Source organism: Schistocerca americana, chromosome X (assembly GCF_021461395.2).
Source record: "Schistocerca americana isolate TAMUIC-IGC-003095 chromosome X, iqSchAmer2.1, whole genome shotgun sequence".
In the NCBI taxonomy this organism is placed as follows: Eukaryota; Metazoa; Arthropoda; class Insecta; order Orthoptera; family Acrididae; genus Schistocerca; species Schistocerca americana.
Genome location: NC_060130.1, coordinates 307,503,984 through 307,531,257, shown reverse-complemented (window position 1 = coordinate 307,531,257; position 27,274 = coordinate 307,503,984). Strand labels below are relative to the sequence as shown.

The 27,274-nt window shown below is 45.2% G+C and overlaps 1 pseudogene; it reads left to right on the top strand.

The window, feature by feature from the left end:
* Window positions 1-16,345: 16,345 nt before the first annotated feature.
* Window positions 16,346-16,463, top strand: LOC124557316 (annotated as a pseudogene).
* The last annotated feature ends 10,811 nt before the right edge of the window (window positions 16,464-27,274 follow it).

Here is a 27,274-nt window from a genome sequence, read left to right as displayed (position 1 = left end):
ACTTTTCCATTTTTTTATGACCAAGAGACACCACATTAAGACAACCCAATTTCAATTACAGTAGATTTTCAAAAATGCCTCCACTGACACGTAAACAAAGGTTACACCGTCGGATCATGTTCTGTCTGACACGGGCAAAACCCCCAGGAGTATCCTGAATTGTTCCTGCTGCTGCTGCTACTATCCGGGCGTCCAGATCCTCTTCTGATGCAACAGGAGTTGCGTAAACAATGCTATGCATCTCTCCCCACACAAAAAGTCCAGAGGGGACATATCTGGGGATCGATCAGGCCATGGTACAGGACCACCTCTGCTAATCCACGTTTCTGGGAACCTTCGGTCCAGGAAACGACGCACACGACGACTGAAATGTGTCGGCGCCCTGTCATCTTGAAACGACATGCGTTGTCTTGTAGGGAGCGGGACGTCTTCCAGCAATTCTGTCAATGCTCTGGTGAGAAAATTGTAACAGTACCTGCCATTTAATGGCGTAGATAGCAGATACGGCCCAATTAAACAGTCCCCAACAATACCGACCCACACATTAATGAAGAACCGCACTGGATGAGCGCTAGTTGCGAATTGTGCATGTTGAAGACTCCATCACGCCCGAATATTGCTTCATCGGTAAACAACACAGAGGGTGGAAACGTAGGATGCATTTCACACTGTTTCAGGTACCACTGCGAAAACTGTGCTCTGGGTGGATAATCAACTGGTTCCAGGATGTGGACACGCTGTAAGTGAAATGGACGTAACAATTGCTCTCGAGGGACTGTTCTTACATTCGTCTGATTGGTCCCCATTTTACGTGCAATTGCACGAGTGCTGATTGAAGGATCCCGCTCCACATGCTGCAAGACAGCTTCCTCAAATTGCAGCGTTCTACCGTGCGACGGCGTCCCTGTCCAGGTAATCTGCTAAATGACCCGGCCCCACGCAGACGTTGGTACACAGCAGCAAAGGTCGTATGGTGCGGGATACGCCGATTAGGATATTGTTGTTGATAAACCCGCTGTGCAGCTCGTCCGTTGTGCTGCGCTACATAGTACGCACCAACCATATCAGCGTACTCAGCCCAGGTGTATCGCTCCATTAGTAAACAGAGATAATGCACTACTACACTAGTGGACAGCAGTTGCCTACAACTGAAGAGCGCAATACGCCCTCTAACAACTAAAGAGCGTAATACGGCCTCCACCGGTTTAAATAATCATCATAGGAAAAAAATGACATTAGGGAAAAATATTTGTTTTAATGTCCCCTACAACCTCCCAGAGTTTGTCGGTTTAAAAACTTTTCACCCTGTAGAATTACTGCAAATGTGGCTCGGTGAACCCCCTGTCAGGCAGTTAAGTATGTTTTTCAGAGTAGCCAAGCAGATGTAGATGTAGATGGAGATGTAGATAAACCGGAGGAAGTCGGCGTGTGTGTTTCAAGCATGTACGTTTAGTACACAGGATTGTTGTCACTGTGCAGAAAGCTTTCTCTCGCTCCGGCGACCACGGGATCACGCCACGTGGCGTGACGCAGCGGAGGATGGCGTGCTTCAGGACTTTGCGGTGCGCTCGCTGCTTACTTCGCGTACGTGGCGCCGTCGCTTATGGGAGCCCCTTATCTGAGTCGCTGGCTATGGCGGTCACCTTGTCCTTGTGTATCTTTTGTCAACATAGACCACATGTTGTGCCGAGACACACATGTAATCTTTCTTAAAAGTCGATAATTAAGCCGTCCGCTGTGGCCGGGAGGTTCTAGGCGCTTCAGTCTGGAACCGCGCTACCGCTACGGTCGCAGGTTCGAATCCTGCCTCGGGCATGGATGTGTGTGATGTCCTTAGGTTAGTTAGGTTTACGTGGTTCTAATTCTTGGGGACTGATGACCTCAGATGTTAAGTCCCATATTGCTCAGGGCGATTTGCACCATTTTTTCGATAATTAATATGTTATTGAGAGAAATACGCTGTCACATTTGCTCTACTGACTATACGACACTGAGTAGAAACGCAAACTATTGGATGCAATGCATCACCTCGGGTATAATACGAGGTGTGGCTAGAAAAAAACCGGACTATTACTGGTGAAACAATAAAACGAATGCAATAAGGCTGAAAGTCGCGTGGCCTGTCACGTGACTCTCGCTCCACCTACTGCTCGAGTTTCATCTGCCTCCTGCACTCAGTCTGCTCGTGGCGTCTGTTTTAAGTAGTTGACGTTTTGTCTGTGCGTCGGAAAATGTTGAGTGTGCAGAAAGAACAGCGTGTTAACATCAAATTTTGTTTCAAACTAGGAAAATCTGCAAGTGAAACGTTTGTAATGTTACAACAAGTGTACGGCGATGATTGTTTATCGCGAACACAAGTGTTTGAGTGGTTTAAACGATTTAAAGATGGCCGCGAAGACACCAGTGATGACACTCGCACTGGGAGACCATTGTCAGCAAAAACTGATGCAAACATTGAAAAAATCGGTAAACTTGTTCGACAAGATTGCCGTTTAACAATCAGAGCAGTGTCTGAGTTAACAGGAGTTGACAAGGAAAGTTCTTTCTGTACACTCAACATTTTCCGACGCACAGACAAAACGTCAACCACTTAAAACAGACGCCACGGGCAGACTGAGTGCAGGAGGCAGATGAAACTCGAGCAGTAGGCGGAGCGAGAGTCACGTGACAGGCCACGCGACTTTCAGCCTTATTGCATTCGTTTTATTGTTTCACCAGTACTAGTCCGGTTTTTTTCTAGCCACACCTCGTATACACTACCGGCCATCAAAATTGCTACACCACGAAGATGACGTGCTACAGAAGCGAAATTTAAGCGACAGAAAGAAGATGCAGTGATATGCAGATAATTAGGTTTTCAGAGCATTCACTCAAGGTTGGCGCCGTTGGCGACACCTACAACGTGCTGACATGAGGAAAGTTTCCAACCAATTTCTCATACACAAACAGCTGCTGATCGGCGTTGCCTGGTGAAACGTTATTGTGATGCCTCGTGTAAGGAGGAGAAATGCGGACCATCGCGTTTCCGACTTTGATAATGGTCGGACTGTAGCCTATGGCGATTGCGGTTTATCGTATGGCGACATTGCTGCTCTCGTTGGTCGAGATCCAGTGACTGTTAGCAGAATATGGAATCGATGGGTTCTGGAGGGTAATACGGAACGCCGTGCTGTATCCCAACGGCCTCGTATCACTAGCAGTCGAGATGACAGGCATCTTATCCGTATCACTGTAACGGATCGTGCAGCCACGTCTCGATCTCTGAGGCATCAGATGGGAACGTTTGCAACACAACAACCATCTGCACGAACAGTTCGACGACGTTTGCAGCAGCATGGACTATCAGCTCGGAGAGCATGGCTGCGGTTACCTTTGACGCTGCATCATACACAGGAGCGCTTGCGATGGTGTACTCAACGACGAACCTGGGTGCACTATCGGCAGTACGTCATTTTTTCGGATGAATCCAGGTTATGCTAACAACATTATGATGGTCGCATCCGTGTTTGGCGACATCGCGGTGAACGCACATTGGAAGCGTGTATTCGTCATCGCCATACTGGCGTATCACCCGGCGTGATGGTATGGGGTGCCATTGGTTACACGTCTCGGTCACCTCTTATTCGCACTGACGGCACTTTGAACAGTGGACGTTACATTTCAGATGTGTTACGAGCCGTGGCTCTATCCTTCATTGGATGCCTGCGAAACCCTACATTTCAGCAGGATAATGCACGACCGCATGCTGCAGTTCCTGTACGGGCCTTTCTGGATACGGAAAATGTTCGACTGCTGCCCTGGCCAGCACATTCTCCAGATGTCTCAACAATTGAAAACGTCTGGTCAATGGTGGCCGAGCAACTGGCTCGACACAATACGCCAGTCACTACTCTTGATGAACTGTGGTATCGTGTTGAAGCGGCATGGGCAGCTGTACCTGTACACGCCATCCAAGCTCTGTGTGACTCAATGCCCAGGCGTATCAAGGCCTTTGTTACGGCCAGAGAAGGTTGTTCTGGCTACTGATTTGTCAGGATCTATACAACCAAATTGCGTGAAAATGTAATTACATGTCAGTTCTAGTATAATATATTTGTCCAATGAATACTCATTTATCATCTGCATTTCTTCTTGGTGTAGCAATTTTAATGGCCAGTAGTGTAAATAAAATTGTACTTCATCTATGACTGGGAAGCAGGTACACTCGTAAATTTTATTAGTTCTTACTTCATGTGCATTTGGTTAATTGTTTTGTGCTACAGAGTAGATAAACGGAAGAGGTTGAAATTTTCCTTAAATTTTCTCTAGCACTGTCATAGGCGACATGAGGCAGAGGTGGTGACGTAACTATGCACCAGAAAGAAACAATGAGTATTTTAAGCTGCTCACTGATATAAGCACACGTTGCTGCAACGGCACCAGTCGCCAGGCAGAAGTTATGCATTTAGCATAACATCCACTAAGAGAGAGAGAGAGAGAGAGAGGGAGGGAGAAATATTCATTAGCTCTTCTTATGTACAGCAACAAGCTCTACCTCAGATGCAATAACACTTCCCTGAGTTTTGAGAGAGCACTTAATAAACTGTAACAAATTGTTAAGCACACCCAGCAGACTGCTGACCACTATTAAGGAAACAGGCTACATTTGGTAATAGCTAACAGAGGGGGGGGGTCGAGGATCGAGGACACTGTAACAAAGTGTGCGGGCGTAGTCTCACGCTACTGCCTCGCCTGCGAGAAGTCAACCCGCAAGATTTCAACTGTAGTGCTGGAAGGGCAGACCTGCCAGCCAAACTGATAACAGGGGTCACCAGACTTCCTCTGTGTCACTGGCACGAGGCGTCAGCCGAAGCCGACGAGAGGACAAAGGACTGTAAATCTGAAACAATAAATGTTAAGTCACTAACCACGTTGCATTCGCGCCAAAAGATGCTGTACAGGTTGGTTCAAATGGTTCAATTGGCTCTGAGCACTATGCGACTTAACTTCTGAGGTCATCAGTCACCTTGAACTTAGAACTACTTAAACTTAACTAACCTAAGGACATCACACACATACATGCCCGAGGCAGAATTCGAACCTACGACCTAGCGGTCGCTCGGCCCCAGACTGTAGCGCCTAGAACCGAAAGGCTACTCCTGTCGGCCGCTGTACAGGTTACACAACACCATCCTGACAATGTACAGGTGTCTTCTCTAGGCATCTCTAAAATTCATTTGCAGTGGCATGTCTGAACAGACGATACAACCTTTATTCCAAGGCATCTGCATTGTTTGTATGGTTTTTACTAGTCACACATAATTAATTAAAGGTTTGGCTAATGTACTGACACACTTTAACGATTTCTGCTGTATCTTATGGCGCAACAGGAGACTGTATGGCTGGCCGCTGTGCCTAGGCGCTTCAGTCCGGAACCGCGCTGCTGCTACGGTCGCAGGTTCGAATCCTGCTTCGGGCATGGATGTGTCTGATGTCCTTACATTAGTTAGGTTTAAGTAGTTCTAAGCCAATGGGACTAATGACCTCAGATGCTAAGCCCATAGTGCTTAGAGCCATTTGAACCATTTTGAGAATGTGTGAGCAAAGCATAAGTGGGCCGTGCGGGATTAGCCGAGCGGTCTAGGGCGCTGCACTCACGGACTGTGTGGTTGGTCTCGGCGGAGGTTCGAGTCCTCCCTCGGGCATGGGTGTGTGTGTTTGTCCTTAGGATAATTTGGGTTAAGTAGTGTGTAAGCTCAGGGACTGATGAACTTAGCAGTTAAGTCCCGTAAGATTAAAAAAAAAAAAAAGTAACAGGAGATAGTCGGTCAGTGTCTGATTCACACCAGAACTTTGAAATCATATAAAGTATGTGTCACCATTTTTTTCACCTGTTTTTGTAATGTCCATTTTGTTCTTTTCGAGAAATCTAGAACATCAATTGTAATCCACTCATGGGTCGCAGAATCAGAAAGTATTGTCTTTGGCGTTCTAGTACCACTTCGTGGTCGCCATGTTGTAGATAAATAGATACCAGGTTTGAAGATGTTGGGGCGGCACTCTTTGCCAGCTGCCGTCCGGAGTCCAGTGATCTTTATACGATGGACGTCGGCCTGCGGCCGACAGAGCGTGCCGTCGACTATCAGTGCCACCACGTCGCAGCTACGGATGAAACTGGAAGTGACATTTCAGTTCGAAAGGCAACACGCGTTTTCTTTCGGAAGTATCTACTTTCTCGACGATAATAAAAATAACCATATTAACATTAAAGCAAGGAACTAACAATTTCGTTTTACGCACATGGACACTGAAGTCTAACTTAATGTCGTAAATATAAAGCGCCCACAAACGAAACGATATTTTCCTCATAGGTAAGGAGTGATCTTATTTGCCTATCTAACGCACTTTTTGTTGGTGAACTTGTCTTTTAAATCAGAAAAAACGTATTAGGGTTTATTTAAACTTAAACTTTTTTATAAACAGTTGAATACAGATTGTTTTACTAAATTTAAGGCTTTTACTGTCGGACGTGTTAAGTAGCCAGAATCACTTCCCATATGGTCATGAAAATTGTGTTCTCTTCTTTCACTGTAACCATTGCACATGTACCAAAGTGGAGTTCCAATAGAATCAGAACGCTGCAGGGTAGAGATAGTGTTAGAATAACCCAGTGTAGTCAAATAGTTAGATTAACCCTGTCCATAGCAAGTGCCATTAACCAGCTAGTATAAGCTGCTTTGTTATGTATAATAAAATGGTTCAAATGGCTCTGAGCACTATGGGACTTAACAGCTGTGGTCATCAGTCCCCTAGAACTTAGAACTACTTAAACCTAACTAACCTAAGGACATCACACACATCCATGCCCGAGGCAGGATTCGAACCTGCGACCGTAGCAGTCGCGCGGTTCCGGACTGAGCGCCTTAACCGCGAGACCACCGCGGCCGGCTATGTATAATAAAAGGACCCACTAATTAAATGAGGCGGTGGGTTAGTGTGTATAACATAATGTTGTTGTTCATGAATTACTTGTATCATAATACTTGTTTTCAATTGTATTAATATCTTGTGTTGTACTAATAAAGTATTTTTTAAAAAATCAGAAAGTTCAAAGTGTTTTTTTATGAATATAAACAGACATCCACAGTAATGTTGCTTCATATATCTATCTGCCTTTCTCACATTCATAAAACGATGAATAACGTAAACATTAGGCATGACGAAGAATATTGAAACCAGATTATTTTTTCACATTCGATGCCCAACGAGAACTCAGTGATTTATGAGGCAGAAGCATTAGTGTGTGTAAATATTCATATGTCTTCGGGGAGTAAAAGTACGCAGTCATAGCAAACATTTTAATGTCTGTTGTGTATTTATTTTCCTTGTATTGCACGCCATGTTTAAGAAATTGTACACTGTATTGCTCGAAGCTTTCCCGACTCATTAGTTGAGATATGGTTCACGGACGAGACGTCGAATGTCGTTGTGAAATTTCCGCAACATTTTATCGGCGCAGCTCACCAACGTCTTTAGGTGCGCCAACACACTGCTGAGGATGTGATCGAAGCCTCCTGTTTATGCCACTCAAAGACAGGCATAACGCACCTAATCCTATGACCAATAGCGGAGATGCCCTGATTGGTAACGAGAGAGCTCACCTCGACTTACTTTTCATTCAGTGACCAAGACTTTGAACACACTGATGGTGTCACAATGGGTAGTCCCTTGTCACGAATCGTGGCCAATCTCTTTGTAGAAGATATAGAGTAGAGAGAACTCCACCCAGCCGAGTTGAAACCTACGTGCTTGTGGCGATATGTATATTCTGGCCCCACGGCACTGCATCGCTGGATTCATTTTTGCAACACGTAAACTCTCTCTATTCCAACATCAAGTTTACGACGGAGATGGAGAAGAACGGTGAACTACCGTTTGTGGACGTGTCAGTGCGGGGACCTTGAGTTACGCTGTGTACCATAAACCTACACACTCTCACTTATTTTTACGGGCCACCAACTGTTACCGACCTACACAATGAAGTGGCGTGCTTAGGACGTTGGTCCATACAACACGTACCATGTCAGATTCAGGCAGCTTATCCGATAAGCTACGCTGTCTCCGCATTGTATTTTTACAGAATGGATATACACCCGGTGCGTGTTAGATAAAGTGAGGAACTGGAAGAAAGCGAAGTACGGAGAGGAATGGTCGTCTTGCCATACGTCGGCTGTGTTTCTTCGAAAACAGGAAGATTGCTGAAGAAACATAAAGTTAAATGCGTCTTCATCATTTCGCCAACGAAACTCAGAGCTCTTTTGGGCTAGTGGAAGGTGATCTTGGTTTAAGAAGGCTTTGTGCCTGAGATTCTCTGCAGCTGCGGGATGTCATACTCCTCGCACCGTGGAGGAGAGATCCATCGAACATCGGCGACGCACACATCTAGACCAGCCAGAGAGACCTGCAGGGGCCGATCATTGTTTCAGTACAGGTCACAGTATGGACAACAAAAACACCAAAATTCTCTCGTCGGCGTCTTCGTATTGGGATAGCATTATTAAATAAGCAGTGGAAATTCGCAGCTCGATAAACCTGCTGAACAGGGACACAGTATACCAACTTAGCAAAGCACGGGTTCCAGTGCTGGCCATGTTAAAGTCTCAGCGACCACAGACAGGAAATACGATATTGCTTTGCTTGTGTTATTCTGATAACGATTCAAAGTTCCTTTGGACATGCCTGCATGTCCAGACTCAAACTTCCATATGTCCTCGACAATGCTTTACGACCTGAACTCGTACATCCATTATTTATATTCCCGTACAGGTTAGACGTCGTACTTGAAAATCGCTTTCCCGGTATTGGCAAATAAATATGATATCGTAGTGCCTGTGTTATTCTGATTATGATTCAAAGTTCCTTTAGACATGCATGCATGGCCAAAGGAACAGGCACTGCGGCACTAAATTAATTTGCAATTGTGAATGAGGACAGCCATCAGCTGTAGAATGGAATCACGACAATGAAAGTAGATTCCGCTTATCGCGAGCGCTGCCTTACCATGTGGCTATCCGTGCGCGACCTACGGCCATACCCAAACTTTAATATGTCGTCAACCGTGCGTCTACGACCTGTTCTTGTAGATCCATTATGTATATTCCTGTAAAGGTCACATGTTGTACTTGAAATTCGCGTGCCCGGTATAGGCAGATAAATACGATGCATCTCCAAAGGAACTTCGCATCGTAACCAGAATAACACAGGCACTGCAATATCGTACAGGGTTATTACAAATGATTGAAGCGATTTCACAGCTCTACAATAACTTTATTATTTGAGATATTTTCATAATGCTTTGCACACACATACAAAAACTCAAAAAGTTTTTTTAGGCATTCACAAATGTTCGATATGTGCCCCCTTAGTGATTCGGCAGACATCAAGCCGATAATCAAGTTCCTCCCACACTCGGCGCAGCATGTCCCCATCAATGAGTTCGAAAGCATCGTTGATGCGAGCTCGCAGTTCTGGCACGTTTCTTGGTAGAGGAGGTTTAAACACTGAATCTTTCACATAAACCCACAGAAAGAAATCGCATGGGGTTAAGTCGGGAGAGCGTGAAGGCCATGACATGAATTGCTGATCATGATCTACACCACGACCTATCCATCGGTTTTCCAATCTCCTGTTTAAGAAATGCCGAACATCATGATGGAAGTGCGGTGGAGCACCATCCTGTTGAAAGATGAAGTCGGCGCTGTCGGTCTCCAGTTGTGTCATGAGCCAATTTTCCGCGGGCTACGCGTGAAACTTGCCCGCACGCGTTCAACCGTTTCTTCGCTCACTGCAGGCCGACCCGTTGATTTCCCCTTACAGAGGCATCCAGAAGCTTTAAACTGCGCATACCATCTCTGAATGGAGTTAGCAGTTGGTGAATCTTTGTTGAACTTCGTCCTGAAGTGTCGTTGCACTGTTATGACTGACTGATGTGAGTGCATTTCAAGCACGACATACGCTTTCTCGGCTCCTGTCGCCATTTTATCTCACTGCGCTCTCGATCGCTCTGACGGCAGAAACCTGAAGTGCGGCTTCAGCCGAACAAAACTTTATGAGTTTTTCTACGTATCTGTCGTGTGTCGTGACCATATGTCAATGAATGGAGCTACAGTGAATTTATGAAATCGCTTCAATCATTTGTAATAGCCCTGTATTTATCTGCCGATAACGGGTAAGCGACTTTCAAGTACAACGTCTGATCTGTACGGGAATATACGTAATGGATGTACGAGTACAGGTTGTAGACGCATGGTTGATGAAATTTGGGAGTTTTTGTCTGACCGTAGGCCGTACACGGATAGCCAAATGGTAAGGAACCGCTCGCAATAAGCGAGAAATCCGGGTTCGAGTGCCCATCCGGCACCAATTTTAATTGTCGTCATTCCATTCTACAGCTGGTGGTTGTCATTCGCAACTGCGAATTCATTTAATGCACAGACAGGAAATGTTGGTCGTACATGAGATGAGGCTGTAGTGGCCACAATTTTTTTTAATTGGCTTTCGGTACGTACCCGTACAGGTATCTCAACAGTGGAATGTCAATTATGACGACACGAACGTAAGGGCAACGTCACCCTGTCCCCGAGGGGAGAAAATCTTTGACAGGGCCGGCTATCAAACCCAGGCCCGTTCTATTAGTAATCAGCCGAGCTGACTGCCCAGCTACCGGGTGGACAAAAATAGATATTCGAATGACAAGGGCAAGGACTGGCACAAGCCGGGGCGGACGCGTTTAGCTGCAGGCGGCTTCCGAAAGAGGGGGTTAGAGACGGCCGCCGGCAGCGCACAGTACGCCTGACAGCTTTTGCGCGTGGGTTGAAACTGTAATATCATCGTCCGACAGGTGCTGTAGTTGACTCTCTCGCTACCGATCAGGATATCTGCGTCACTGGTCCCCGAATTTCTTGCATTCACGCCTACGCGTTTATTTCTGAGGCTGACATAACTAGGATGCTTCTGTCACAGCCTCAGCAGTCTGTTCGCAGCAAAAGAAAATGTGGGTCAGTTGCGCAGATAAAATATTATCAAAATTTCACGACATCCGACTTCTCGCCCGAGAACCATATCTGCAAATTACTCACTAATTCCACATGAATACCTATTTCTTGATTCAGGAATTTATGTAGCTTCTCTGTTAGAGGACTTTTCTCGTTCAGAAAACTTATCATTTCTTTCATCGTATGGTGTTTCTTCTCTCTTCTCCTACTTTTCTCCTGCAACCTCTTCACTTTCCTTGTAAGTGACTGCACAATATCCCGTAAAAAACTGCACGTTTGAGTGACCTTATTAACCATTTATGTTTGTGTCTGAGTTCCAAACTCCTTAGATGTCTCGCAGCTAAGAGTGAACTGACACAAGAATAAGATCCTACTACAGACATCAAACTAAGCTTTGCGAGTACTAAAGAGAAGATGCGCTTGTTGAAAACAAGTACCTTATTTGTGTACCGAAAATTTCAAGTTACTAACATGTTCATTAGATCGTGAGCTTACACAGTAAAGTATTCAATTCTTATTCTAACCTGTCGCATTGGTTACTGTTTCTTTGGCATTAAATACTTTGGAAACCCAAACTGTAATGCGATTGCCTCTGATTTGAGATGTCTTTTCGAGGTACCAGGTACTCTTCAAAAACTTATGTCCATCTAAACAACTGCCCCTTGTGGCCGTAAAGCCTTTGCGTTTAGTGGCGGTGATCCATTGCTTTAACATCTCGCGTTTTTGCATAGGAAACCTGTTAGAACCAGAAAAAACAATGTAAAATACTAGGCTACGGTCAAGATACATACACGCGATTCTCGTCATTTCTTGACATGCACTCATTACCACTGGAAAGTTAAGTAACTTTCCTTGCTCCACCGATTCGTACGGTTGTACGCAGAGAAGGAAATAATTATTTTACACTCACAACATACATTATGTCAGTATCAAGAAAAAATTTCTATCCTAATTGGAAGATGGCGGCAAACGAAGCAAGCAGTCAGTCACAAGGAGGCACGAAAAAACGCTATAGATGTACCGATGGGTCATAATTAAAGTGCAGCTACTCTCAGACGTCCACTGTGGGCTGTAATTATTGTACGACAGCGATACTTGGTAGATATTCTAATGCGTTAATGCGGAACCCATTTATGCTGAAAAAGATTTCGGCCTCCAGGTGGAAATCTGGCGCTGTTGATGCAAGAAAGACGTAGAAATGTTTCCATGTGTAATGGATTAGGAACAGAACGTGGGCAGAAAAGGTCAAACAACTGAGACGGACATAATGTATATTTTATTATTAACCTCCGCTTACTCAATTTTTGCAGTATGAGCACCGTAAACGTCGACGAAATGCTACATCCGTAAAACGACGTGATCAACAATTGCTCGAAGTAGATCCGGTGGTATCTGAGCAACATGTCACTATGTACTGCCCTTCAGTTCATGTAGACGCCGAACTTGTTCCTAGTAAACATTTTATTTTAGGCATCCCCAGAGTCAATAATCACATGGATTCAATTCAGGTGATCTTTCAGGACATCGGACCCTTACATTTATACCCACACCCTCCAAGCCGGTAGAATTCCTGAAGTTTCGCCTGCCCAAAACTATTGCATGACCCTAACTTTCTAGTGAAAGTGTTGTGTACCCTTTTAAAGAACTTCATTGTTTGCGCAAATTGTTTCAAATACTTATTTTTGTTTTTACCTTTAACTGTTAATCCTTTGATTCTCGTTTAACAAGCAAAGAAAATCGACTGTTTAATGTAATGGGCATACCATCAAAACATTCATCTTTTATGAATTTTATAAGAATTTGTAAAATTGTTCACCTTCTAATCATATTTGTTGCTTCTTTACATATATTTTTAAGCCTTTGAGTGACTAATGGGATTTTGTACCGCTGGAAGCTCACCCTACGCCAATATTAGGCGACGGGGAATGAAATAACAATAAAGAAAAAAACCTGACAGTCGCTCCTAAGCATAGTGCAAAGTTATACGTTACGAACTTTACACGGTCCGTCCAAAGAGTTCCGAGGCTAATTTTATTCCTCTTATACAACCGACGTAAGCACAGTAACGACGGTGGCAGCCTGAACTAACAACTTTAAACAAGAGACGTGCATTCGATCAGTCAGTAGGGAGCTGGCATTGTTAAGTAGTAGATGTGCGGCTGTTTTGATAGGACTTGGTGTTACAAATATGAGTCTACAACAAAATGGCAAAGTGCAATATGAGTCTCCGATGGTTCGTCATGGTGAGCTTCTGAGCGCAAGTTGAACAACATCCCAAAGAAGAACTTTTCTGACAGTTGCACATGGTTCTATGAACGTTCTGTGTGTTATACTCGAGTTGCGAGACACTGTGTAGAACACCTGAACGATTAAACTCACCCTCTTAGCGTCTCTATGTTTTCCATTTATCCAGTCTCGAAAATTGTTAGACTGAATGTGTATGCTGGAACCGACCCGGCTCCGTCTTTCTGTCTCCCTTTGAACTTAATCTTATTTGTATTCTACGTTTAGCTGACGGCCATTTGTGCTTCTTACTGGTTTCATATTCCCGTGTTGCTGCCTTTCGCGAATCGAAAACCCATGCTCGCAACCGCCAATGACGATCGGGGGACTGCTGGCAGCCACACCGCTCCGAATTTCCCCGTTTCCGGTGGTGTTATGGTGTGGTCATGTTTTTCGTGGAAGGGGCTTGCACCCCTTGTTGTTTTGCGTGGTACTATCACAGCACAGGCCTACACTGATGTTTCAAGCACTTTATTGGTTCCCACTGTTGAAGAGCAATTCGGGAATGGCGATTCATCTACATCTACATCTACATGGATATCTGCAAATCACATTTGAGTGCCTGGTAGAGGGTTCATCGAACAACCTTCACAATTCTCTATTATTACAATCTCGTATAGCGCGCGGAAAGAATGAACACCTATATCTTCCCGTACGAGCTCTGATTTCCCTTATTTTATCTTGGTGATCGTCCCTCCCTATGTAAGTCAGTGTCAACAAAATATTTTCGCATTCGGAGGAGAATGTTGGTGATTGAAATTTCGTGAGAAGATTCCGCCTCAACGAAGAACGCCTCTGTTTTAATGATGACCACCCCAAATCCTGTATCATTTCTGTGACACTCTCTCCCATATTTCGCGATAATACAAAACGTGCTGCCTTTCTTTGAACTTTTTCGATGTACTCTGTCAGTCCTATCTGGTAAGGATCCCACACCGCGCAGCAGTATTCTAAAAGAGGACGGACAAGCGTAGCGTAGGCAGTCTCCTTAGTAGGTCTGTTACATTTTCTAAGTGTCCTGCCAATAAAACGCAGTCTTTGGTTAGCCTTCCCCACAACATTTTCTATGTGTTCCTTCCAATTTATGTTGTTCGTAATTGTAATACCTAGGTATTTAGTTGAATTTACGGCTTTTAGATTAGACTGATTTATCGTGTAACCGAAGTTTAACTAGTTCCATCTAGCACTCATGTGGATTACTTCACACTTTTCGTTATTTAAGGTCAACTGGCACTTTTCGCACCACTCCGATACTTCTTCTAAATCGTTTTTCAGTTTGTTTTGATCTTCTGATGACTTTATTAGTCGATAAACGACAGCGTCGTGTGCAAACAACCGAAGACGGCTGCTCAGATTGTCTCCCAAATCGTTTATATAGATAAGGAAGAGCAAAGGGCCTATAACACTACCTTGGTAAACGCCAGAAATCACTTCTGTTTTACTCGATGACTGTCCATCAATTACTACTAACTGTAACCTCTCTGACAGGAAATCACAGATCCAGTTCGAAAAATGAGACAGTATTCCATAAGCACGCAATTTCACTACAAGCCGCTTGTGTGGTACAGTGTCAAAAGCATTCTGGAAATCCAGAAATACGGAACCGATCTGAAATCCCTTGTCAATAGCACTCAGCAGTTCATGTGAACAAGGAGCTAGTTGTGTTTCACAAGAACGATGTTTTCTCAACCCATGTTGACTGTGTGTCAATAGACCGCTTTCTTCGAGGAAATTCATAATGTTCCAACACAATATACGTTCTAAAATCCTGCTGCATATCGACGTTAACGATATGGGCCTGTAATTTACCTTTCTTGAATATTGGTGTGACCTGTGCAACTTTCCACTCTTCGGGTACGGACCTTTCGTCGAGCGAACGGTTGTATATGATTGTTAAGTATGGAGCTAATGCATCCTTCAACACTATCGAGCGCCTGTTAATAATGCACGGACTGTGGCGGAGTGGATACACGACAATAACATCCCTGTAATGGACTGACCTGCACAGCATCCTGACCTGAATCCTACAGAACATCTTTGGGATGTTTTGGAACTCCGAATTCGTGCCAGGCCTTTCCGACCGACATCGTGCAGCACTCCGTGAGATGTGCTGCCATTTCCCAAGAAACTTCCAGCATCTGATTGAACGTATGCCTACGAGAGTGGAAGCTGTCATTAAGGCTAAAGGTGGGTCAACATCAAACTGAATTCCAGCAATACTGAAGGAGGGCGCCACGAACTTGTAAAGTCATTTTCAGCCAGATGTCCGGATACTTTTGATCACATAGTATATATGTTTAGGGTACGCAGTGCGCACGCGCTAAGGGCGGGGCTTTGTGAAGCACGTGTTCCGAAAGCTCCTGGAATTTAAAAATCGGGATAACTGGGATGAAGAGAATGGGAAGGTTAGGACGTGCGTTGAGCTGAGAAGAATTGGCAGCCGGCAAGTGGGTCTGAGCTGGGCCGACGGCGCGGAAGCCGGGCAGTAACCTGAGGCAGCCGCGGCTCTTGTCAAAGCGCGGGCCGCCGGGACAGGCGATACCCGCACCACACCTCGCAATCGTGTCCACTCACTTCTTCGCCAACATTGCAGCAGAGTTTTCCGTCCGCGAAGCGTAAGAACCTAGCGCAAAAGCACTTGCACCTTTCTCGTGTTAAGGGTCAACACCCTCTACATCTACATCTACATCTACATCCATACTCCGCAAGCCACCTGACGGCGTGTGGCGGAGGGTACCTTGAGTACCTCTATCGGTTCTCCCTTCTGTTCCAGTCTCGTATTGTTCGTGGAAAGAGGGATTGTCGGTATGCCTCTGTGTGGGCTCTAATATCTCTGATTTTATCCTCGTGGTCTCTTCGCGAGATATACGTAGGAGGGAGCAATATACTGCTTGACTCCTCGGTGAAGGTATATTCTCGAAACTTCAACAACAGCCCGTACCGAGTTAGTGAGCGTCTCTCCTGCAGAGTCTTACACTGGAGTTTATGTATCATCTCCGTAACGCTTACGCGATTACTAAATGATCCTGTGCAACGGCCTTGCCGCAGTGGATACACCGGTTCCCGTCAGATCACCGAAGTTAAGCGCTGTCGGGCGTGGCCCGCACGTGGATGGGTGACCATCCGGGCCGCCATGTGCTATTGCCATTTTTCGGGGTGCACTCAGCCTCGTGATGCCAACTGAGGAGCACCCGACCGAATAGTAGCGGCTCCGGTCAAAGAAAACCATCGTAACGACCGGGAGAGCGGTGTGCAGACCACACGCCCCTCCTATCTGCATCCTCATCGGAGGATGACACGTCGGTCGGATGGTCCCGATAGGCCAATTGTGGCCTGATGACGGAGTGCTTATAATGATCCTGTAACGAAGCGCGCTGCTCTCCGTTGACTCTTCTCTATCTCTTCTTTGTACCCTATCTGGTACCGATCTCACACTGCTGAGCAGTATTCAAGCAGTGGGCAAAGAAGCGTACTGTAACCTACTTCCGCCGGCCTTTGTGGCCGAGCGGTTCTAGGCGCTACAGTCTGGAACCGCGCGACCGCTACGGTCGCAGGCTCGAATCCTGACTCGGGCATGGATGTGTGTGATGTCCTTAGGTTAATTACGTTTAAGTAGTTCTAAGTTCTAGGGGACTGATGACCTCAGCAGTTAAGTCCCATAGTGCTCAGAGCCATTTGAACCAACTCTTTACAGTGATGAGCTCGTTAACTGGACAGAATAGGGCGTCCGGTGCTGTGTTCCCTTGGGACAGCCCAGGAGAAATGACTCCTGATGCGTCCGGTGAAGTGGAACACCTACTCAAACTGAGACTTGATTCCGTATTTCTAGATATCCGGAAAACTTTTGACACCGTTCCTCACAAGCGAATCTAATCAAGCTGCAGGCCTATGGGGTATCGTCTCAGTTGTGCGACTGGATTCGTGATTTCCTGTCAGGAAGGTCGCAGTTCGTAGTAATAGACGGCAAATCATCAAGTAAAACGGAAGTGATATCAGGTGTTCCCCAGGGAAGCGTCCTGGGACCTCTGCTGTTCCTGATCTATATAAATGACCTGGGTGACAATCTGAGCAGTTCTCTTAGGTTGTTCGCAGATGATGCTGTAATTTACCGTCTAGTAAGGTGATCCGAAGACCAGTATCAGTTGCAAAGCGATTTAGAAAAGATTGCTGTATGGTGTGGCAGGGGGCAGTTGACGCTGAATAACGAAAAGTGTCAGGTGATCCACATGAGTTCCATAAGAAATCCGTTGGAATTCGATTAGTCGATAAATAGTACGATTCTCAAGGCTGTCAATTCAACTAAGTACCTGGGTGTAAAAATTACGAACAACTTCAGTTGGAAAGACCACATAGATAATATTGTGGGGAAGGCGAACCAAAGGTTACGTTTCATTGGCAGGACACTTAGAAGATGCAACAAGTCCACTAAAGAGACAGCTTACACTACACTCGTTCGACCTCTGTTAGAATATTGCTGCGCGGTGTGGGATCCTTACCAGGTGGGATTGACGGAGGACATCGAAAGGGTGAAAAAAAAGGGCAGCTCGTTGTGTGTTATCACGTAATTGGGGAGAGAGTGTGGCAGATATGACACGCGAGTTGGGATGGAAGTCATTAAAACAAAGACGTTTTTCGTTGCGGCGAGATCTACTTACGAAATTTCAGTCACCAACTTCTCTTCTGAATGCGAAAATATTTTGTTGAGCCCAACCTACATAGGTAGGAATGATCATCAAAATAAAATAAGAGGAATCAGAGCTCGTACAGAAAGGTTTAGGTGTTCGTTTTTCCCGCGCGCTGTTCGGGAGTGGAATGGTAGAGAGATATGATTGTGGTTCGATGAACCCTCTGCCAAGCACTTAAATGTGAATTGCAGAGTAGTCATGTAGATGTAGATGTAGATGAGATAACCCTGATATTCAGTTTTAAGTCGTCATGTGTTTTATTATTAGGATAGATTATTCTAAATGTAGTAAATTTATTCGACACCGAATGATGATTGTATGAATGCACGTTTTAGTATTTGAATCATTGCGAGGTCACCCAGCGAGGTAGTGCAGTGTTTATCGCACTGTAGTCACATTCGGGAGGACGACGGTTCAAACACGCTTCCGGTCATCCTGATTGAGACTTTCCGTGATTTCCCTAAATCGCTTAAGACAAATGCTGGCATGGTTCCTTCGAACGGGCACGACCGCTTTCCTTCCCCATCCTCCTATACTTCGTCTCTAATGACATCGTTGTCGATGGGACGTTAAACACTAATTTTCTCCTCTTAATTACGACGGCATGCTGAAAAGTACTGCCCCGAATTTTTTATGTGAAAACTTTTTAAATGAAACAAACATTATTAATATTCTATAGCTTTCCTCTTAATGCCTACATACTGTATTTGCAAACTTTTCCCCACACAGGGCTCCGAATTGTTGCGTGTACCATAGTGGTGTACAATGTAACTGTGTTGGAGCGTCAGAAACAGCTTGCAGAGTTGGTCCACACACGGAGCGTCCTCTCTTTCAGTATGACAGTGGCAGACTACACACGAGCACTGAAACACCTGCAGCAATCCGACGCTTTGGGTTCACTGTCATCGATGATCCTCCATACACTCCCAACTTGGACCCATCCAATTTTCATCTGTTTTCAAAACTTAAAGAATACCCTCGATGATTTCACTTCGATAGTGATGAAGTGATTCAAACATAGGTTAGGTTGTGCCTCCGTCAACAAAGTCAAACATTGCACACTACCGGTATCAACAAAGTGGTCTCTCGTTGGGAGAAATGTATTCGTCGCCAGGATGACTATGTTGAGAAATAAATAAGCAAACTTGAAGAATGAAGATGTAGAAAGTTAACTACGTTTGTTTTATTTAAAAAATGTGCGAAGTTACTGCGGATTAAGAAGAGGCACAGGAGAGAGGAAAATGGAGATCCGATTAATGTCGTGTCGTAAGACAGACATACAAAACAAGAACTATAAAACGAGCACTAAACGCTCGGATGATATATATATATCTCGAAAGCTACCCTAAGTTTCTTCTGCTCCATATTCAGATGCATACAGACGTTCTTTCAAGGTGGTCCTCTCTCTCTCTCTCTCTCATATATATATATATATATATATATATATATATATATATAGTTCAAATGGCTCTGAGCACTATGGGTCTTAACATCTACGGTTATCAGTCCCCTAGAACTTAGAACTACTTAAACCTAACTAACCTAAGGGCAACACACAACACCCAGTCATCACGAGGCAGAGAAAATCCCTGACCCACCCTGGAATCGAACCCGCAGCTCGTGGTCGTGCGGTAGCGTTCTCGCTTCCCGCGCCCGGGTTCCCGGGTTCGATTCCCGGCGGGGTCAGGGATTTTCTCTGCCTCGTGATCACTGGGTGTTGTTTGTTGCCCTTAGGTTAGTTAGGTTTAAGTAGTTCTAAGTTCTAGGGGACTGATAACCGTAGATGTTAAGACCCATAGTGCTCAGAGCCATTTGAACTAATATATAAGAGAGAGAGAGAGAGAGAGAGAGAGAGGACCACCTTGGAAGAACGCCCTGTATGCATCTGAATATGGAGCAGAGTAAACTTAGGGTAGCTTTTGAGATATCCTAATCAGGCGATATAGAGTTGGAATGAAGATACAGACAACGTAAACGGCATTAACAGGCGATTGAGGATGAACATTTTGAATCGATGTTATCGCTGTGGCTGGAGGGGATGGCGGCAGCAGCAGCCGCCGCCGCTCCGCCCAACTTCCGGGATGCCGCAGTAATAAGGTGACAGCTCGTAATATCATTCTCTCCGATATCGGCTTTCTGATTACCGCCTTCCATCGGATGTCTCCATTCGCGACACTCCGCCTCCTCGTGCTTCAGTTCCTCGAGAATTTATCCCCGTTTACAAACTTGCTGTTACTTCGTTTGCTATTTTCTCTCCCTCAAAATTAGAGTTATTTTCTACCTCATCCGTTTTCCTGTCTTCATCACGTGAGGTGAGCTGCAAGCAGTAGTTTTCCTACGACTAATGTTAAAGACGAGCTTTGCTGTAGCTCTTTATTATACTTCACCTCTACACCCTTCATCAACGTCAACATCTTTACTCTGCGAAATACTGTGAAGTGCGTAGCGGAAGAAAAGTTTTATTCGATCATGTGTTAAGTTTTCTTCCTCTTCCATGCTTACATTTAAACCTGTTTGAAATGCTGCATGTAGATCTATACCTTTTAAATGACTGTTAATTGCTTCTTCCTCTTTAGTTCACAAATGGGGAGCGGAAAGAATTCTCTCTTAAATGCGTCCGTGCTGGTTGTTATTAGGTAAATCTTCCCTCCGCGATACCGGCGAGACCAATACATAGGGAGTTGCAGTATATTTCCGGATTTCTCAAGTATTTAAACTGGTTGAAACTTGGTAAGTGGTCTTCCGTGTGGTAATACGCGTCTCTCTTGGGATAGTTGTGTCTATCTTCAAGTATCTGCCAGTTCCGTTATGTCAATATCTCTGTGACGCTCTTCCAAGGGTCGAACATGGTTACGACCATTCCTGCTGCCCTTCTTCGTACACGTTCAATATACTCTGTTGGTCCTGTTTGGTACGAGTTACACACACTTGATAGGTATTTTAGGATGGGTCACCCAGAGTTTTATAAGCTGTCTTCTTTTTAGGCTGACAGAATTTTCCTAGCATCCTACCAATGAATCGAAATCTGCCCCGTGCTTTAACTACGACAGAGCCTATGCGATAGTTCGATTTCGTATCACTACTGGGTATTACACAAGACTGATAGTAAATGAGACTAACTGATACTCTAGCCATCGAATACTAGTTATTACTAGTTATACTTCGTCTTGTGAAGTGCACAGATTTACACTCTGAACATGTAAAGCTAATTGCCTATTTTTGCAATCGTCTGAAATATTGTTAACAAACATCTTCAAAAAGTCGAGAGTTATCAATAATATATTCAGGCAGGTATCAGTATACACCATGTACAACAAGATGCCAAACGGATTAACCCTGTGGCACATCTGAAGCTACTTTTGCATTTCTCGATGACTTTCCATTCAAAATAACATGTTGTGTTGTCCCTACCAATAAATACTCAATACCGTCACTGTTTTCGCTTGACACATCATATGGCTGTCTTCCGATAATAATCGTAGGTGTAGTACTGAATCAGTTGTTTTTAATCGGCAGAGAAATATGAAAAGTAATCCACTCTGACAATACTTCAAATTTCTTACATCTTTTAGTTCTTCATTTTTGGAAAATGATGAGCGACTCATTATGGGAAACACACAAAGCCTATACTGAGTACAGTGTCGATAGGACGCGGTCGCTGTTTCAGTAAGGATATTTGGAAAAAAGTTGATTTTCTCGCCTCCTTTTCGTCAGTTCCAAATTAGTGCCTGGATTCGACATAAATGTAATAAAACGTAATGATTTATTAATTGCAACACAAAATAATAATAGCATAAATAAATATGTACTGCCTGAAAAAAAGTGAAGCACAGAGGAGACATGGTTGGATGTCAGTATAACCTCGTACACATACACACCATCGGCGGGTATGTAAGTGATAAGAGCTACAGTTCTCTGTGGCAGTGATAGTGAACACTAAATGGCATTGGTACTATTTGTGTTTAGTGTTTTTACAATGTCTGGTAAGGTATGTAAGTGACATGAAGAGCGTCAGATGTAGAGTGATCACTGTAGAAAGCATGGGGGTGCTGCGTACCCGTACGAGGCAGCTTTATCAGAACCTGACAAGAGTTTGTAGGGAGCCTCATTGTTGGTGTCCACTTGGCCTGCTGCTGGAACCCTGCAATATCCAGATTACATCTACATCACACTCCGCAAGCCACCTAATGGTGTGTGGCGGAGGGTACTTTCGGTACCACTATCTGATCCCTCCAACCCTGTTCCACTCGCGAATAGTGCGTGGGAAGAATGATTGTCAGTAGGAATGTGTATTGGCTCTAATTTCTCGAATTTTCTCCTCGTGGTCAATACGCGAAATGGATGTGGGGGGGAAGTAATATGTTGTCCGACTCCTCCTGAAAAGTGCTGTCCCGAAATTTCAGTGGTAACTCTCTGCGTGATGCACAACGCGTCTCTTGTAACGTCTGCCAGTGAAGTTAGTTTAGCATCTCCGTAACGCTCTAAAATGGTTAAAATGGCTCTGAGCACTATGAGACTCAACTGCTGAGGTCATTAGTCCCCTAGAACTTAGAACTAGTTAAACCTAACTAACCTAATGACATCACAAACATCCATGCCCCAGGCAGGATTTGAACCTGCGACCGTAGCGGTCTTGCGGTTCCAGACTGCAGCGCCTTTAACCGCACGACCACTTCGGCCGGCCCCGTAACGCTCTCTCGTCAGCTAAACGATCCCGTGACGAACCGCGCCGCTCTTCGTTGGATCTTCTCTATCTTCATTATCAGTCTTACCTGATAGGGATCCCAGATAGATGAACAACACTCAAGAATCGGGTGAACAAGCGGCTTATAAGCCACTTCTTTTGTGGATGAGTTACATTTCCTTAAGGTCCTTCCGATGAATCTGAGTCTGGCATCTGCTTTTCCCACTATCTGTTTGATGTGGTCATTCCATGCTCTGGATAGCTACGCCCAGATATTTCACGGCAGACGCTGTCTCCAGTTGATTGTCATCAGTAGCGTAGCTGTAGAGTAGCGGATTTCTTTTCCCATGTATGCGCAATATGTTACATTTATTTACGTTCAGAGTCAACTGCCAGAGCCTGCACCATTCACCCATCCTCTGCAGGTCGTTCTGCAAATTCTTATTATCTTCTCGCGTTGCTACTTTGGTGTAGATAACTGTATCATCTGCGAATAGCCTTAAAGAGCGTCCGACGCTTTCTACTAGATCATTTATATATATCGTAAACAGCAACGGTCCTATCACACTTCCCTGTGGTACTCCGGATATTACCTTTACACCTGTCGATTTAGTTCCGTTAAGAGTGACGTGTTGAGTTCTTTCTCCAAGAAAGTCTTGAATCCAGTCGCAAGACTGCTCCGATACTCCGTAAGCTCGTATTTTTTCATTACACGGCAATGCGGGACGGTGTAAAATGCCTTAAGCCGTCGGCACACGAACCGTGCATCCGAACGTTGAGCGTTGAGCGTGCCGAGTTTCTGACGTCATAGCGTGGAATAGCACGTTCGGGAGTCTTTCCGAACGTGTAGAGCAATATCTGGCACGTCAGATATTCCCAGCGTGCGTCTGAGCGTTGAAGAATGAGATGGCACAACGCGACCTACGTCACACGCACGCCGTCTCCGTTCAGTACAGAGTTATGAGGCGCCATATTGGCATTCATTTCAAGCCTATATGTATATATGCCGTTTCTGAGCACCAGCAAATTGAGCATCACCAGAAAACCCGTTGTTAGTTGTGTGATTCGTTCCAATAAGATAATAAGAAACATCATATTCGTGGCAAAAGAGTTATTGTAACTTGCGGGAGTAGGCTATTTGAAGGCAGCGACACACTGAAGATCCACCCAAAACGCATTGTTCTTGGTACAATTTGTTATAATTAAATTTCAGTTAGAACTGTGTGCCCGACCGAGACTCGAACTCGGGACCTTTGCCTTTCGCGGGCAAGTGCTCTACCAACTTTTTTTTTTGTTTTTTTTTAAGAAAATAAAAATTCGTATTCCAAGCGGATTTTTTTATCTTTTTTTTGGGATCAGGAAGGCAGGGTAAACAAACAATCTTTATTCGTACAATTGTACTATCTTAGGGATAAGAAAAGGATCGAGACAGCAAAAACAAAGCAAAAACAATTTGGAAACCAGAAAATCAACGTAAAGGCCGCCCTTTTTTTGTGTAACATGAATAAAGTAAATGACAATCCTAGTCACGGGCGGGAGTGAAAATGAAGTTATCATCTGCATCACAATCCCTGCAGCACACGGTGTCGCATCATAAATCTGGCAGACAGCCATATAATCTTGACCATTTCTGCCTTTGTGGGCGGCATGTATTTATGTATTTCTCCTGCGTCGACCAGGTAGGGGCCAGTTTTCTTCTCAGTGTGCTGTATGCCAATATAACTGAACCGCGTCTCTAGTCGTTCTGCTGCAGGAGTCTCCTCAGTTGTGGGACACCCTAGCTGTCGGGCGGATTGTGAAAAACACTTCCTAAAGAATTAGAAAAGTAAGTCCTGTATCTCGTATGACTCCGTATGAGCTCGTGTTGTTCTTGTAAATACATCCAATAATCCATCACGGACTTAATATCGCACGAATACAAATATTTCGTCGCATGTCCAGCGATCCAATTGACCGCATACGTCTTTTGTTTGGGAAAAAAGGTCTTGTCCGGTAGAAAAAGTACATCCGATGTGATTTCTGTGTAGTTAGTGCGCCGAAGGAAGGCCAATATTCGACGCGTCAGCATCCAGACGTCCCTCGCTGCGCCACACACTAAACCATGTTCTTTCGTTGCTAACAGGCAACAGTTTGTGCAAAGAGGAGAATCGACCATATGAATTGTATGTAATCGACTCCTGGTCACAAGTTTACGGTTTATAAGAATGTACCACATCGATCTCGCTGCTGTTGACAGTAATGGAGTATGCACTGCACACCAAATGTGGTTCCACGTTCTCGACGGGTATTTGAATTCCATTACGTTGCGGGCATGGTGATCCATCAAGCACCTATAGATCTCCCGAATCATGGGTATTATCGTCGAAGGTACTTTCAGACGAACATAACTGTAATCAACAAGAAATGAGGCAATGTGTGCAAGAGAAGGCGAAATATTGCCCACCGCAATAGGGGGTTTGTACGAAGGCGGAACAAGTACTTCTATCAGAGCAGACGTTACGGTGTGCTTTCGTTGTTGCCAATTTCGTATCATCGCTCGCATGTAAAGCGCCAGAGCTTTGTTTCGCACGTTTGTGAGGTTGAGGCCACCGTTCCGAAATTGTAGCGTTAACGTGTCATATGTGATCTTAAATAACATCCCAGTACTAACATAGTAACCAAAGGCAGCCATGAGGCGGTCTGCAATACCCTTCGGTATTGGTAGGATCTGCGCTAAATGGGGCAGTCGTGACGCCATGTGAACGTTAGTGTATGCCACACGCTGGATCATGTCAAAGGCTCTCAGTGAGTTGTTTCGTATCGCCAGACGAACATTTTGCAGAAGCCGCCGAGAACTCGCCGCCGCTGACCGCCGTAGTGAAAGGGTAAATGTGATCCCCAGACATCTCAGCGATTCCACCGTCTGAAACGGTCCCGGTATGTGTTCCAGACCCCGTCCAATGTGCATAATTTTGGATTTCGTCATGTTAATGACACTGCCTGCTGCCGTCCCGTAAGAGTCTAGATATTCAACAGCCTGACGCACTTCATGACCTGATCTGACAAGAAGGATCAGGTCGTCCGCATATGCGCGACAAACGAAAGAGTTCTCATTAAGCGCTATCCCAGTAAGTGAGCGCCTCATAACACACATCAGCGGCTCAAGCGCTATCGCAAACAGCATCATGGAGAGGGGGCACCCTTTTCGGACGGAGCTGTTAATAGGAACCGAGCCCGCTTCCCGACCGTTTACAATCACCTTCGATGTAGCCCCTCGTATTAGCCTCATAATGATGGAGATGAAAACAGGTGGAATCTCCATTCGGCTCATGACTGACGCCAAGAAGTCATGGTTTATCCTGTCGAATGCACGATCGAAGTCCACAGATATCATCGCTGCTCGCGTTTTACACGTTTCCGCAAGGGCGATAACGTCACGGTATTCACTTAACGCCGAGGAGATGTTGCTTCGCACTCCTAGGCAAGCCTGATCAGGGGATATTGTCCTGGATATCGCCAGCTTGAGACGAGACGCTAGTAGCCGTGCAAAAATTTTATAATCGGTGTTTAGCATAGTGAGAGGCCGATACTGATTAACACTGCGACTCCCCGCCATCTTCGGGATGGGAAGAAGAAAGCCCGTCACAAAATCCGTCGGTAGGCGCATGTTCGGACTCATCGCCTCATTGTAGATCGACACCAACTGTGGCATCATCATGTCCACGAATTCTCGATAAAACTCTAGCGTAATCCCATCTGGCCCCGGTGATTTATGGGCCTCTCCTTGTGTGAGTGCCACCTTTATATCGTCTTCTGTGAGTGGCTCCATAAGCGCTGCCTTATCCGTCTCTGTCAGTGTCGTTTGCAGATGTTGCAGTATCTCTTCCCCTACCTGACAGTCCGACGGTGCACCGGCATAGAGATGGCGGAAATGCTCTAAAAATTCATTTGCAATGTCCTGTTGTGTTGTCAGTTGACGGCCATCTAAACCGTGGAGCACTGTTACCAATGCCCGGCGGTAACGTTTATGTTCCCGCGACACATGGTGCATCGAGGTACGTTCCCCAGTGATGGTGTCAAGACATCTTGCCCGTATTGGGATGCCACCCAGTCGTTGTCGCGTGATCGATAGGATTTGTGCCTTGACACGATGAACTTCCGCATGATGTTCAGCAGACGGCACCTGGAAGGACAGCTCACGAAGCATGGTGTAATAATAATCTAGAGTGTCTCTCTGCCATCTCGCCTTATCCCGACCATACTGTATTAGAGCTCTTCTTATTGCCGGCTTAGTGCACTCGAGCCACCATTGAAGCACGGAGGTATACGTTGGTAGACGGCGTTGACATGTGGCCCATACCTCCTCGACTCTCTGATGACATTCGGGGTCCGCCAAAAGGGACGAATTGAGCTTCCATGTCCCGCGGCTTCTCCACACACTTTGCCTAGGGAGTGACATGGTACAAATGTAAGCCAGATGATCAGTAAATGCCGCAGGCCATCGTTCCGCGTCGACCACCTTATCCTGTAGGCCAACCGAAACATATATTCGATCGAGTCTGCTCGCCGAGTGACTGGTAAAAAAAGTATCTCCCTCACGGTTCCTATGA